Source organism: Haemaphysalis longicornis, unplaced genomic scaffold, assembly GCF_048455015.1.
Source record: "Haemaphysalis longicornis isolate Haplotype H1 unplaced genomic scaffold, Haemaphysalis longicornis Haplotype H1 scaffold_7, whole genome shotgun sequence".
Classification (NCBI taxonomy): Eukaryota; Metazoa; Arthropoda; class Arachnida; order Ixodida; family Ixodidae; genus Haemaphysalis; species Haemaphysalis longicornis.
The window spans coordinates 20,365,419-20,378,902 of record NW_027526422.1 but is presented as its reverse complement, the minus strand read 5'-3'; positions in this window follow the sequence as shown (position 1 = coordinate 20,378,902).

Below are 13,484 nucleotides of genomic sequence, written 5' to 3'. Positions count from 1 at the left end.
TTGTTGGGTGGGCGTATTTGTTGTCCTCCATTGAAGTGTGAGGGGGGTGTCCAGATGAGCTGAATGAAACCGTTTGGGGAGTGGTTTTTTAGCACGCGCAGTGCAGGTCAGGACACCCAACCCTACAGGTAATTCCAGTAGGTTTGCTGGGAATCAATGACTACCCTCCGAACCCCTGGTTGAGCGAGAGCCAAGGTGATGGCTGCCTCTTCTGCTGGCGTCATTTCTTGGGTCCTAAGAGAGGTACACGCAAGGAGGTTGGTTCTGAAGGTAGCCACGATAATGGCGTATCGCTGCCCGCGATGTTTGGAGGCGTCTGTGTAGATAACTGCATGATTCCCATCGAGGGTGGTGTTTAGCGCTTGAGCCCGTGCTTTTCGGTGACCCTCGTCATGTGAGGGGTTCATATTTCTAAGCAAAGGGAGCATCTTTAGTTTTACTTTCCAAGAGTCTGGGAGTACGTCAAGCGGAGTGACATTCTGGGCTGCCCAGCCAATCTGGTGAAGCATGCGGTTACCCATCGCAGTTCTGAGTCGGACCTTATGGTTAGAAAGATGGCCTTATATCAGCTCTTCCACTGTGTTGTGGAGCCCCGTGCTAAGCAGCGTCTGTGTGGACGCACTCATAAGAAGACCAATGGCCTGCTCGACCGCCTTTCTAATCATTATATAAAGCGTCTCTATGTCTTCCTTGTCTAGAAGAAGACAGGGGGTTGACGTAAGTAACTCTCGAGAGGACAAAAGCTTCAATTAATCGAAAGGTACCGGATTCCTTTAGGCCTCGCTTCTTGGTGGCAACTCGCCTGATCATGTGTATGATTTGATTAATGCTGTTTTTGAGGCGCTGCAAGGAGACGTCACTCCTGATGTTAGCCTCGAGATGTAGGCCCAGCTAGGATCTTGATGCTGGGGCTTGGAGTGATGGCCTGGCCATCAAGGATTATTTGAGTGTATTCCTTGGTTTGGCGTGAGGGCGGATGACAAGGAGCTGTGATTGTTTACGTGAACACTGGATGCCACAGGCTTTAGCACATTGGCGTAGTAGAAGTGAGATGTCATGCATTGGTGTGAGCTTCCTTTAATTTTTGTAACTCTTAGCACATGGGTTAGGTGCGCACAGGGCCGCTAGATGGGCGTCACTGGTCGCGTGACGCTTTCACGTGGCATTCAGCGAGAACGCAGGGGGTAAACCCGTAGATGTGCTTGGTTAGTACACCACCTGTCTTCCCAGTCTTCGTGTGGGCTCGTAGCTAAATCGGTAAGACAACGGGCTCTCGCTTTGTTAGTCTATTAGTTCCAGGTTCGATTCCCGGCGTTGCCAGTAAATTCTTTTATTTGTTAGCTGGAGTTTTCTGGTGACACCAACGGTCGCGAAAGAACCCTTGGGGGGTAGAGGTAAAAAGCTTTGCTTTAAAAAAACTTTGCTATAAAATGTGTCAACATTATACCAACGCTGCCTATTTGAAGATGAAACAAGGGTACATATAGACGTTCAGTTTGTTTTAAGGAATAAAGAGTTTTCCCGCCTGAAAGTGGACCAGCTTGAGAAAGCAGCTTGTCTCGATTAAAACGAACAGCGACTGCTTTCGTACGGGTACGCCGTTGCAGCGCAGCGCGTAAGGTGAAATATACTTTGCAAAATGTTTGTGTGGGCGTGTGTGTAGAGAAGGGGAAGCACTCTGCACTACCTCTGCACCAGGCCAGAATTCTTACGCAATATGCATACGTGTCGAACAATTTCAGAGCTTGCCTATTGGCCACTATTGCAAAACGCATCTAACATGCTCAAAATAGGGCAAAATTATTTTATAGAGCACCGCCCAGGCCTAAGCGACGCGCAGGCGGAGATTTGGAAGAATAATTGTGCGGTAAGTCGGCAAGCTTTACGCCAATTCACTCCGTACGCGTGCGAGCGAGTACATGTGATAGCAATCACTTACCCCCTACCTACATGCAGAGCGCCGATATCGATTATAGGCTACTGTTTCGCGATTCCAGTGCTTTGGGGACGTAATGATTTGGAGTAGATGCACCTAGCACTGAAGGTATCAGCCAAAAGATTGCGTGCAAATGCCTCCTACGTGCAAATCACCGAGATTCTAACTGCGCCAGCGCTGCGCTCCTCTCACGACAAAAGCAAACGTGCAGCGAACTTTCGCAAAGGCGTAGCGACGACTTGAGCAATACGTAGCGGTGCGCGTAGTTTGTCAAAGCACGCATCCTGGGATCCAAAGCAAGCGCAATGCCTGAGAGCCTGAGACACCACAGCAGGACTGCTTTCAAATGGGCGCCGCCATTTTGGCTACAGCTTCAGTGGAAGTGACGTCGGTGACATCACGATGCTGGGGCGCTATTTAGGGGGGGGGGGGGGGGGTCGGCCTGGTCCCTTACGGGATATGGTTTGGGAATACGCTGCCGGGCGCTTACGGAAGGGGGTGTGGTTTGACCTCTAGCGCGCAAGGGCAAAACTGGTCACCCCGCGAATACTGCTCGAGGTAGCGTAGAGTAAAAACCAAAACCAAAATGCTTAGACGAGCCACGGCATGAGGGAATAAGCGCTTTGTACGACAGATAGTGTCGCCTTGTCGCTGAAACTGACCAAGATCAAGCAGCCGCAACCTTCACTCCCACATGTTCAGCCACACAAGCGTAGATGGCGTCTGTTATTTGTGTGTCAGGGCAATTTAAAACCATCTTGGCTAACCTTCGGTAACTGGAAAGCAGAAATTGTAAACGCAGCAACTCCCTTCTAAAACGCTCATTCGGCGTCAAAGTAACGCTATCGCGTCCAACATGTCACTGCAACTTTTTCTGATGCAAAAATTAATGTCGGACGGTCTTCTTCATCCTGATCGATAGCAACGTGGTGTTGGAATTGCGCCTAACTTCATTAGCTTGGGCAGACGTTAGTGGGACTTCTTCTGTGGAAATAACAATGGGACACGCGGCGTTATCACGCGCATTTGGAGGCTGCTGTGAGCGGCCTCTGATTCTGATGCGCATGCTTCCGCTCCATCACCTATGTGACGCCCGGCCGCCGGTAATGGCCGCGTTTTTCAGTTTAGGTTCCCAAAACACCAATCTTCACGAGCTGTTTGCGTCGCGCGCATTCACGCTTGAAACGCAGTATATTTGCATGTCGCACTTTTTTTATTGGCCCTGTTGGATGGCCTTATTCTTACGCCGTCGAAAATTTGAGTGCAGTTGGCCTTTAGGAAAAAGCTTCAGTATAACAAGCAGCGGGACTGCATGCTTTGTTAGGCAAGCGGATGTTGGATTAGCAGCAACGATGTTGTTTTAGCCCACTCCCTCCACTGCTTCGTTTTAAGTGGATTGTCTTCGTCGTACGCAATCCCAGTAGGCTACTTCTTCACTAAACGTCCAACGGGTAGTCAGCTTCCCGAGCTAGTACTCTTTGTGATGAAAAAAGGAAAAAAACCTGTGGTTCGCATAGTGCAACTTGTCACCGACCACCACCGAGTCAAAATGAAGATGCTGGACCAGGGCACTCTGGCGTTTGAAGTAGAACCCCCGTGCGACTGTAACAAACCTGTACTCCTAAGTTTCGACTCCTGCGATGTGCTGAAGAATGAAGAACGCACGCTCATGACGTAGGACCTAAGGGGAAAATTTAGGTATCTTACCTAAAGTATGTGTATGACCTGCAAGAGAACCTGACGGTGAAACCGGTCCGTTATCTACACCGAAAGCCCGTCCATACGAATAATATCGAAAAGATGAACGTGAGAAGGACCATTCAAGTTCTGCCTCCGGCTGTGACCGCTGCCTTATAACACCTAAAAGAACAAGCCAGGCACACATGCAGCCCATTGTTCGCAACTGCAGGCCACACCATCACATTCATGAGGAACTTCTATCAGGAGTTCATACTTCTGGACATGAGCAATACAACCCGGCACCTGCGCCAAAAGTTCCCCGATGTCCGGCACTACGGCGATGCTGACTATGACAGGCTTGAGTGGCTGGAGGTTACCATGCCTATGTATTTGGAAGATGTTAAAAGAAGTTGCGGCGATCCAAGCGAGTTCCTCACGAAGGAGACGTATGAGGAATTTTCTATCACCACCTACTCTAGTGTTTCCTGCATAAGGTACCTTCTGAAAACCGACAGCTTCCTGTTCGTGCATATACCGAATAGAGAAACGGAGCGAGAGCCCGTTGTCTTACCAATTGAGCTACGAGCACACGCAGATACAGGGGAGACAGACGGTGTATTCACCGAGCACAGCTGTGGGTTTACCCCCTGCGATCTCGCTGAATGCCACGTGATAGCGTCACGCGACCTCTCGCGCCTCTGTGCGCTCCGTCCACGGCACGTGTGGCGGCCGTGTGCACCAGTGGTTTGTCCAGGTAGACCTCGAAAAGTTTGGACTCGTGTGCAATACCGATACCAAACAACCGACTACCATACGTGGAATGTGCTTTGAGTTAACTTTCACGAATAATATAACTGCGCTGAAAACGCAAAGTCTGAGTGCGTATCACACCGGTCATCAGTCCGTTCTGAACATTGTGCTGAAGTGAAATAATAAATAACGTGTTACAGGTACAGTGTAACGTGTGAATAACGCAACCGGGCCGTAGGCACCCGTGGTAGGTGGTGTATAAAGCGTCGCTTTCGAAACGCCCTCCACAGGGTGAATTGGCCCGCACTTTTTTGGAACGCAGTGCATAACGCAGAAAAGTCTTGCGAAAAGAAATATGCTCGGTTGTGGAATGCAGGCACAGAATTGTTTACAAAATCCCGCTGTCTTGTCAGGACGTTGCATTGACGATCGCCTGCGTGACTACGAGAACTTTCTCAAAGGGTCATGCTAGCAGTCAGCTTGCTGTGCATTGGAAAAAAAAAGAAGAAAGGGCACGCGTGACCCACGAGGCTTTCTGTATCGCACAATGCTGCGACGAGTGTATTCGTATGCCCAGTGTCTCGCGTGAACGGAAAAGGGATCGCATATCTTTCGAATTGATACGGGTTTCCTACCATCATTGTGTGCTTTAAGAATTCGTACAGCACCGTCGCCTTCTTCTATTTGTTATTTATTGTTGCGTAGATTTGACTCTTTCGTACAAAGGTTGCGCCCTAATGCAATAAAAAAGATGTGGTTGATAGTCAGTGCACATGTTTGTCTCCTCCTTTCTCGTGTCCCGTCTTCGGGCTGTTGTAATCGCTTAGTTCGTTTTTTTTATTTTGCCACCCTCTGATTGGCTAGGTAGCGCACAAAATAGGCGTCGCTAAAGGAACGACGGGCATTGTGTTGCTGGAACTACGTGCGTCGCCTCCCTTCTTGGGCAAGCCGGCGGTCGTCCAGGCAGCTGGTGGCAGCGGTGGCGACGGAAGGGAGCGTATACGTCGGCGTTGGTCTTGGCGTCGGATTTGGTGAGAGCACGGTTTTATTATTATTATTATTAGAGTACCCTCAGGGCCTTTACGGCGTTACAGAGGGGGTGGGTACAGTGCATGAAAACAGGTAACAGTGTAGAAGTACAGGCAGTATGTAAACACAAGCATATTTCCGGAAACCAGGTTACTGCATTACATGTACAGAAAGTGCATTCTTGAATGATGCCGGATCTTCAATGGACACAATGTGGTGGTGAAGGTGGTTCCATTCCTCAGACATTTTGGGGAGAAATGAATCTGAGAATGCGTTGGTGCGGCCAGATGGAACGTTGTTGCCTTGAACGGATGGTCGATGCGGGATGATATGTACGTGGGCCGTGAGAAAAGGTCGCGTCTTATAGATGGGTTATGGAAATAGATTTTGTGAAACAGAGAGAGTCGTGAAATTTTTCTGCGATGGTGCAAGCTTGGTAGAACCAGGTTATTTTTCATTAGTGAAACACTGGAGGTACGGGAGTAGTCGGAAAGTATAAATCGAGCTGAGCGGTTTTGTACAGATTCCAGAAGAGAAATTAGGTTTTGTTGTGCAGGGTCCGAGATTGCCGAGGCATACTCTAGTTTAAGGCGAATTAGCGTCCGATAAAGTGTTAACCTGAGGGGGGATGGATCATGAGAGAAATTACGGCGAATATATCCTAAGGAACGGTTTGCGCTGCTGCAGACATAATTAATGTCTGTGTGCCATGTTAAGTCATTGCTGATATGAACACCAAGATACTTGTAGGATGTAACGTATTCTAGAGTGGCTCCGGTAATTTTGTAATTAAAGGGCTGCTGGGGATAACGTTTGCGCGTAATGGTCATGCTTTTGCATTTGTTTGTGTTAAGTATCATGTGCCATTTGCTGCACCATTTAGAGACAGTGTCGAGGTCGGCGTGTAAATTAAAGTTCGGTCACAAATTTCGCGAAATTACGCAATCATCAGCGAATAATTTTATGGAGGAATTTATACCATTAGGACGGTCGTTAATAAATATTAAAAATAGCAGAGGACCTAACTCCGAACCCTGTGGTACACCGGATTTAACATCAGTAGGGAGAGAATTGCATTCGTTAGCAGTCACGAATTAGGTGCGATTGGTCAAAAAGCATTCTATCCACTTAACCACATTAGGGTCAATGTTTAGGGTACTGAGCTTAAGAAGTAATAATTGATGAGACACTTTGCCAAACGCTTTTTGAAAATCTACAAAGATGCAGTCTACAGATGAACCGCGATCCAGAGCTGATGCAACGTCGTGTGTGAATGTTAGAAGCTGAGTTTCGCATGAGTAATTTTTCCGAAAGCCATGTTGAAATGGGCTGAAAAAGGAGTTGGATTCCAGGAATGATAGAAGGTTAGAATAAATGACGTGCTCTAAAAGTTTACAGGAAATAGACGTTAACGATATTAGGCAGTTTTAGCATATCGTTACCGTGTTTGCGTTACCGTTTACCGTGTTGCCGGAAGCGCTGACGACGGTGAAGCCTGTGCCGGTAAGTTGCCGTTCGCGGCAACTCTCGCGCTGCACAGTCTTCTCCCGCAAACACGGTAAACGGTAACGTAAACACGGTAACGATATGCTAAAACTGCCTATTGGCCGGTAATTTAAAGGAGAGCTTTGGATACCGGATTTGAAAACAGGGACGACCTTCCCCACCTTCCAATCAATTGGCACAGCACATCACTGAAGGGATTGAAAAAAGATGTGTGGCAGGATTAGTGACGAATAAACTTCGGTGTTTTTTAAGAGCTTGGGATTAATTTCGTCGACGCCACAACTGGAAGGTTTAAGGTCATGAATCAGCTTCATAATTCCAACAGGATCTAATACAATAGGATCCATTGGAAAAAAGTTGTAATCGCATAATTGCGGCACAACATCCGCAGGACAATTCGAAAACGACTTGGCGAATACTTGATTCAGAACGCGACAACATTCGTCACTGCGCATGACCTGGTTGTCAGCATATCTAAGAGATATAAGTTCTTTTTTATTAGGTCTAATTGTCTTCCAAAACATTTTTGGGTTACTTTGGAGAAGCGAGGGGAGAGTGTTTGTAAAAAAGACGTCCTTTGCTTTTTTTATGGCTGCACAATAAGCGTCGGAAATATTTTTGTAAGCAAACCAGCGGGATGTCTCATTTTTGCGTTTGGCTACACGAAATGAGCGTTTCTTTAGGTTTTGCAGTCGTTTTAGATCAGATGTGAACCAAGGTGAGCGTTGCTTGCCAGAAATAACAACTAAAGGAATATATTTGTTAGTCAAAAATGTAACTTTTTCTTTAAACAAGTGCCAACTGTGTTCAACCGTGCGATCAAAAAAGCCTACCATGTAGGCATCGATAAACCATTCGAGTTCTGTATTAATGGAAGCGTAGTCTCCTTTGGCGTAATTTCTTATTGCTTTGCTGTGTGTTAGCCGGCGCGAAACCTCAGCTTCTAAGGTAAAATGAATGAAACAATGAGCGCTTAAACCAGGAAGGAAAATTAGGAGTCGCACAAGATCTGGAACATATCTCAGGACCAGATCTAGTATGTTAGCGGACGTCGGACCCACTCTGGTTGGTTTGTCAACTAGCTGAGTCAAATTAAAGTCGAGAGACATGTTAAAAAATGTAGTACTATCTCCTGATAGATTACTGTAAGCAGAGCAGGGCACTGACCAGTTTATTTTGGGGAAGTTAAAGTCCCCGAGCAAGAACAACGGCGCATGTGGAAATTTCAAGACCAGGTTGTTAAGAACGTCATGTATTTTGTCACAAAAGTCAGATGTAGCATTGGGCGGACGATAACAGGCGCAAAACGGGGCGTTTTGATTATTTAAGTGTATCGAAACACAGATAATTTCTAAGTCTGAATTTGTTATCACCATACTGGAAGTGAGACAATCGGCTGCAGCGTTCAATACACCGCCACCAGGTTGATTACAACGATCAGCTCGGTATACAAAGTAATTTTTATCGCAACAAAACAATTCCGAGTTTGCCTACTATGTCTGCAGCGCAGTCATCAAAAAGGGAAAACAAGTCATCGCGCTTGTTAGTGACGCTGCGCACATTTGAAAATAAGACTCACAGGTTCTTGTCGTTATTTTTTGGGTGCGGGTCAGATGTTAGGATGACACGGTATCTGAACCCCCGGACGTATCATCGATCTGCCTTGGCTTGTTCGTTTCCAGTTCGCATATGCTATCGGTAGCAGGAGAGTAGACATATCACTTTTTGTTCAGGTAAAGAATTGTTATAGCGAATGGTAAACTGCTGGCCGCTATCCTTTCCGTACTCGTACAACTTTTTTCTCATGCTCCTCGTTGCCCTGCAAAAATCTTCGTTCACGACCACGTCAGACTCTTTCAGCTTTTTTTTGGAATTCAAGATGCTGTTTCTTCATTTGGATGAGGAGAACTTTACAATAATTGGCCGACATTTACCAGGAATGAACTTGCCTAACCTGTGGGCGCGAGATATTCGGTCGTCGCTAGTAGTCAAGTTTAAGTTCAATACGGAATTCAGAACTGCACAAACCTTTTCTTGTGGTTGTGCCCACGTCTCGGAAGAGCTGTCTGCAAGGCAATGAAATATTAAATTCTCCCTTCGTGAACGATCTTCAAAGTCATCTAGCCGTTGGTTCAGCGCCATTACTTGTGGTTGATAATTTTGCGTGGGCAGCCCTTCGGGGCAGCTGACATGTTTTTCAACTTCCGAAAGCCTATTATCGAGATCCGTAATCTGTTGCTCAAGGGATGATTGCGCCTCTTTCACTTCATTAATAGACTCCATCAGTTCATCGTGATTTACATCTATCTTGTTATGCAATGACTTAATAAGGGAAAGCAGCTCGTTGTAGTGTTTGTCAGGAACATCCTTTGGGGGGCCGGGGTTTGATTGAATATCGCCAGACATGATCAGCAGTTTTACAACATGAATACATTCGCTTGTCACAGCAATCATTACACAAGGGCATGGAAGCAGCAGCAAGCAAACATTGTTTGATCTTTTGCTATAAAGGGAAGGAGCAGAACCCACCTGCACAAGAAAAGCGAAAGGGTTGCTGTAGACTCGCATTGTTGCTGCACTTCCATGCCCACTGAAGGCGATCCTCGGGTCCCAGCTGTTTAAGTAGAGCTGCGGTGATGCGTCGGTCCCTTTGGATGACGCCGGTGCGCAGAGGGCCGGGGAGTCGTTCCACAAAAACGGTTGCTGCGCTTGGCAGTCCGGAGTGTTTACTGCAGAATGCAACGCCTGGAAGCCTTTGCCGCCGAGTTGCGCAGTTGGCTGCAGTGTCTTAGCCGGGAGCGGAAGAATTTTCCACGAGGCAAGGAAGGTCAAAATCTGCACAACAAAAGCGAAAGGGTCGCTGTAGATGCGCATCGTTGCTGCACTTCCATGCCCACTGATATCGGCTTGTTTGACTTCATGTGAGCACTAACGCAATTTGCTTGGTAGTCGAGGATTTTTTACTTTTCTAGATATAAGCAGTACATCTAAGAGCGGAACTTTTGTTATCTGTAGTCATGATGGAGACGTCGGTAACAAAACCCAACCTAATGTTGCTCACCGAAGGGCTAGGTATCACACGGAGAGAGCCCACGCGGGAGACAGACGGTGCACTCACCGAGCACATCATCGGGTTTACCCCCTGCGTTCTCGCTGAATGCCATGTGATAGCGTCACGCTACCTTTCGCGCCGCTGTGCGCTCCGCTCACGGCACGTGTGGCGGCCGTGTGCGCTCCTTGTGCATGCGCTAGGATGCGGTTATATCAATCAATCAATCAATCAATCTTTATTTTTGACATTCATGGGTACAAATGCCAGGAGCACAGACAAAAAGCCATTTAGACAGGCTTGACGAGGTCTGTGCCCCCTAATTTGAGAGTACATGATACAGAAAACATTTTTCAAAGCTACAAAAATAAAACTAGAAAAATGTACAAGACGTTTAGCAGCAACATCCAACATGATCCGGTTTTCGTCCGTAACAATGAATTACAGTCAGTCACACAATCACAGTCACGCAAGAAAAATACACTTTGTATTCCAAACTAAATACATGAGGCACTCAAAACAATCGTGAAATATGCATTGAATACAGTTTTGCAGAATAAATAGACGCTGACAATAAATGACGGTCACAGTCACACAATCACAGTCATACAAGGAAAATACGCTTTGTATACCACACAAAATAAATAAATGAGGCAGTCAAAACAATCCCAGAATATACATTTAAAACAGTTTTGTAGAAATAAACACTGACAACAAAGAAGTTCAGTCACACGATAGCCTGTTTAGTAATGATGGCAATGAGTACTGAAGCGATTGTTTTCCGTAGTTTGTTCGCGGTAAAGGAATGTGCCATTTTTCAAAATGGCGTGTTGGATAGCTGGGGCAATTCAGAGTCAACTTAGATAGCGAAGCTATGAAGTTGTTATGTTGTTTCATTCCTATCTGATATCGTTTAAGCAAAGTGTCGTTGTACCGATGATAAATTTCGCGGACGCCCAGAGATTTAAAAAGAGGTGGGGTATGTGCGTCATGCGCAACATTTGAAATCGCACGCACCGCTTTCTTCTGTATTCGTTCAAGCCTTGTAATGTTAACAATCGTGGTGTTCCCCCATACTAAGAAGCAGTAGCTAAGGTGTGAAAGAAATAAAGACTTGTAAATGAGTAGTTTAATGGTGGTGGGCAAGACGAATCGCAACCTGACAAGAATTCCGGCAACACGTGCAACCCTGCTTGAAACTAAGTCAGTATGTTCTGTCCAATTAAGGTGCTCTTCAAATATAATTCCCAGGCTTTTTACAGAAGCAACAATCTCTATTTTCGATGCACCAATAAGCAGGTCCCCATCCATACTGTAGTTCTGATTTTTGGCCCTAAACATAACTGCTTTTGTCTTTGTGCTGTTGATAGTCAAGGAATTAAGCATGCTCCACTCGTTAAGGGTCGCTAGAACACTGTTGGCTTTAGTTAGTAGTTCTGTGGCATTACGAGAAATAAAAAACAAAGTAGTGTCGTCGGCGTAGATAACAAACTTTGTAGAGCTGTCAACATTTACTACGTCATTTATATAGATATTAAATAATAACGGCCCAAGAATGCTGCCTTGTGGTACACCCGACGTGATTTGTTTGATTTCGGAAACTGCATTATCGATAACGACCTTCTGGCGCCGAAACGAAAGGTAACTTTTTATTATGTTTAAGTATACGCCTCTAAATCCATAGTGTTCCAGCTTATTTAAGAGTGTTAAGTGGTTTATGCGGTCGAACGCCTTTGAAAAATCAATAAAAATGCCCAGTGTTAAGAATTTTTCTTCTATGGAACGCAAAATTATTTCCTTTTGGGTTAGCAGTGCCGATTCGCTTGATAAACCTTTGCGAAAACCAAACTGTGAAGGTGTTATTATGCTGTGCTTTTCACAGAACGAGGTCATTCTTTCCTTTATTACTCTCTCTAATCCTTTTGAAAAAATTGGTAGAACTGATATTGGCCTATAATTGGATAAGTTGTTTTTGTCTCCCCCCTTGAACAGAACAGCCACCTTTGCTGTTTGCATGCGTGCGGGAAAGATACCATGTGAAAAGGCAAGGTTATAAACGTGCTCTAGGGCGGCGCTGATAATATCTATAGTGTACTTTACCGGGCCAATCTGTATATCGTCAATGTCCCGAGCTTTACTATTTTTAAAAGAAAGATAGGTATGGGTGATTTCGGCACAGTGTGTCGGTAATAAAAATGCGCTGTTACTGTTTGGGGATGGCATATATTTCCCATACTGCGCATTGGATGCGCTGTTATCAAGGGAAACAAAAAAGTTATTGAATGCGTTTGCCAGTGCTGTCCCAGACGTTGGCGTTCCATTTAGTGCAAGTTCTTTGATTTGAATTTGCTCCCGTTCCCGCCCGAGAACGCTGTTAATTCTTTTCCACAAAATATCGCTCCGTTGCATAGTTTCCACACTAAATAAATTACTTATATACCTGCGTTTAGCTTGTCTCAAGACATCTGTAACATTGTTGCGAAATTTTTTAAATGCGCGCAGGTCGCTTGGGTCTCTCGTTTGCAGGAATCGTCGGTATAGATTGTCTTTTTGTTTAATCAATTGTAATGAGTGACATGTTATCCATGGTTTTCGGCTTTTCTTGGGGCGCAATGTTTTGGTCTCGAAATTTTTATTGTATATTCTAAGGAAAATTGACATGAAGGCGTCATAGGCAGCGTCAGGCTGTTTTATTGTAAACTGCTTCCCAGTTCACTAGTGACAGCTCGTTGCGGAAAAGTTCTAATGTGATTGGGTTTATATCTTGATAGCTAATTCTGGGGGGGGTTTTATGGAGTTGTTTTTAATGAGCCATCCAACATTAAAAAAATGGGTAAGTGATCACTCACTTCAGCTCCTATAACGCCGGACTGAAGCATTTCTGCGTCCATATTGGTAATGAACACATCAATTAAGGTTGCCGATGTTTCAGTTATACGAGTTGGGGAGGTAACAGCGTTAATGCAGGCATTTGAATCCAGTAAAGTCGTAAGCTCGCACTGTGACGAAGTTTTGTTTAGCATGTTAATATTTACGTCACCACCCAACACAAGTTTGAAGGAATTATCGTTTACCCATCCCAGGAAGTTATTCAAGAAAGCTAGGAATTTAGGAATATTACCGCAAGGTGGACGATATAAAACAGAGACGACGTATTGTGTGCACATAACTGTTAATACTTCAAAGTCATCATTATTTTGGCAGAATTCCTCAACTAAGTCACATTTCGCATCGTTTCTAGTCATTACCAGAATCCCGCCTCCTTTTTTAGTGGGGCGGTTGAGGTAATGCGTTGTGTAACCTGGTTGTTTCCAAACTTCGTCGTCGTTCTGATACCATGTTTCTGTGAGCATTATTACGTCAAAGGAAAATCTCAAACAGGAAATAAAATTACCGAGATTTTCTTCCTTGTTACGAGCAGACTGTGCGTTTATGTGTAGGAAAGAGGTTGATGGTTTGTTCGTTTCATAAAGTTTAGACACATCATCACTGCAAAATGTTTTTTCTGCCATTTTAGCCGGGTAATGGTGCCAC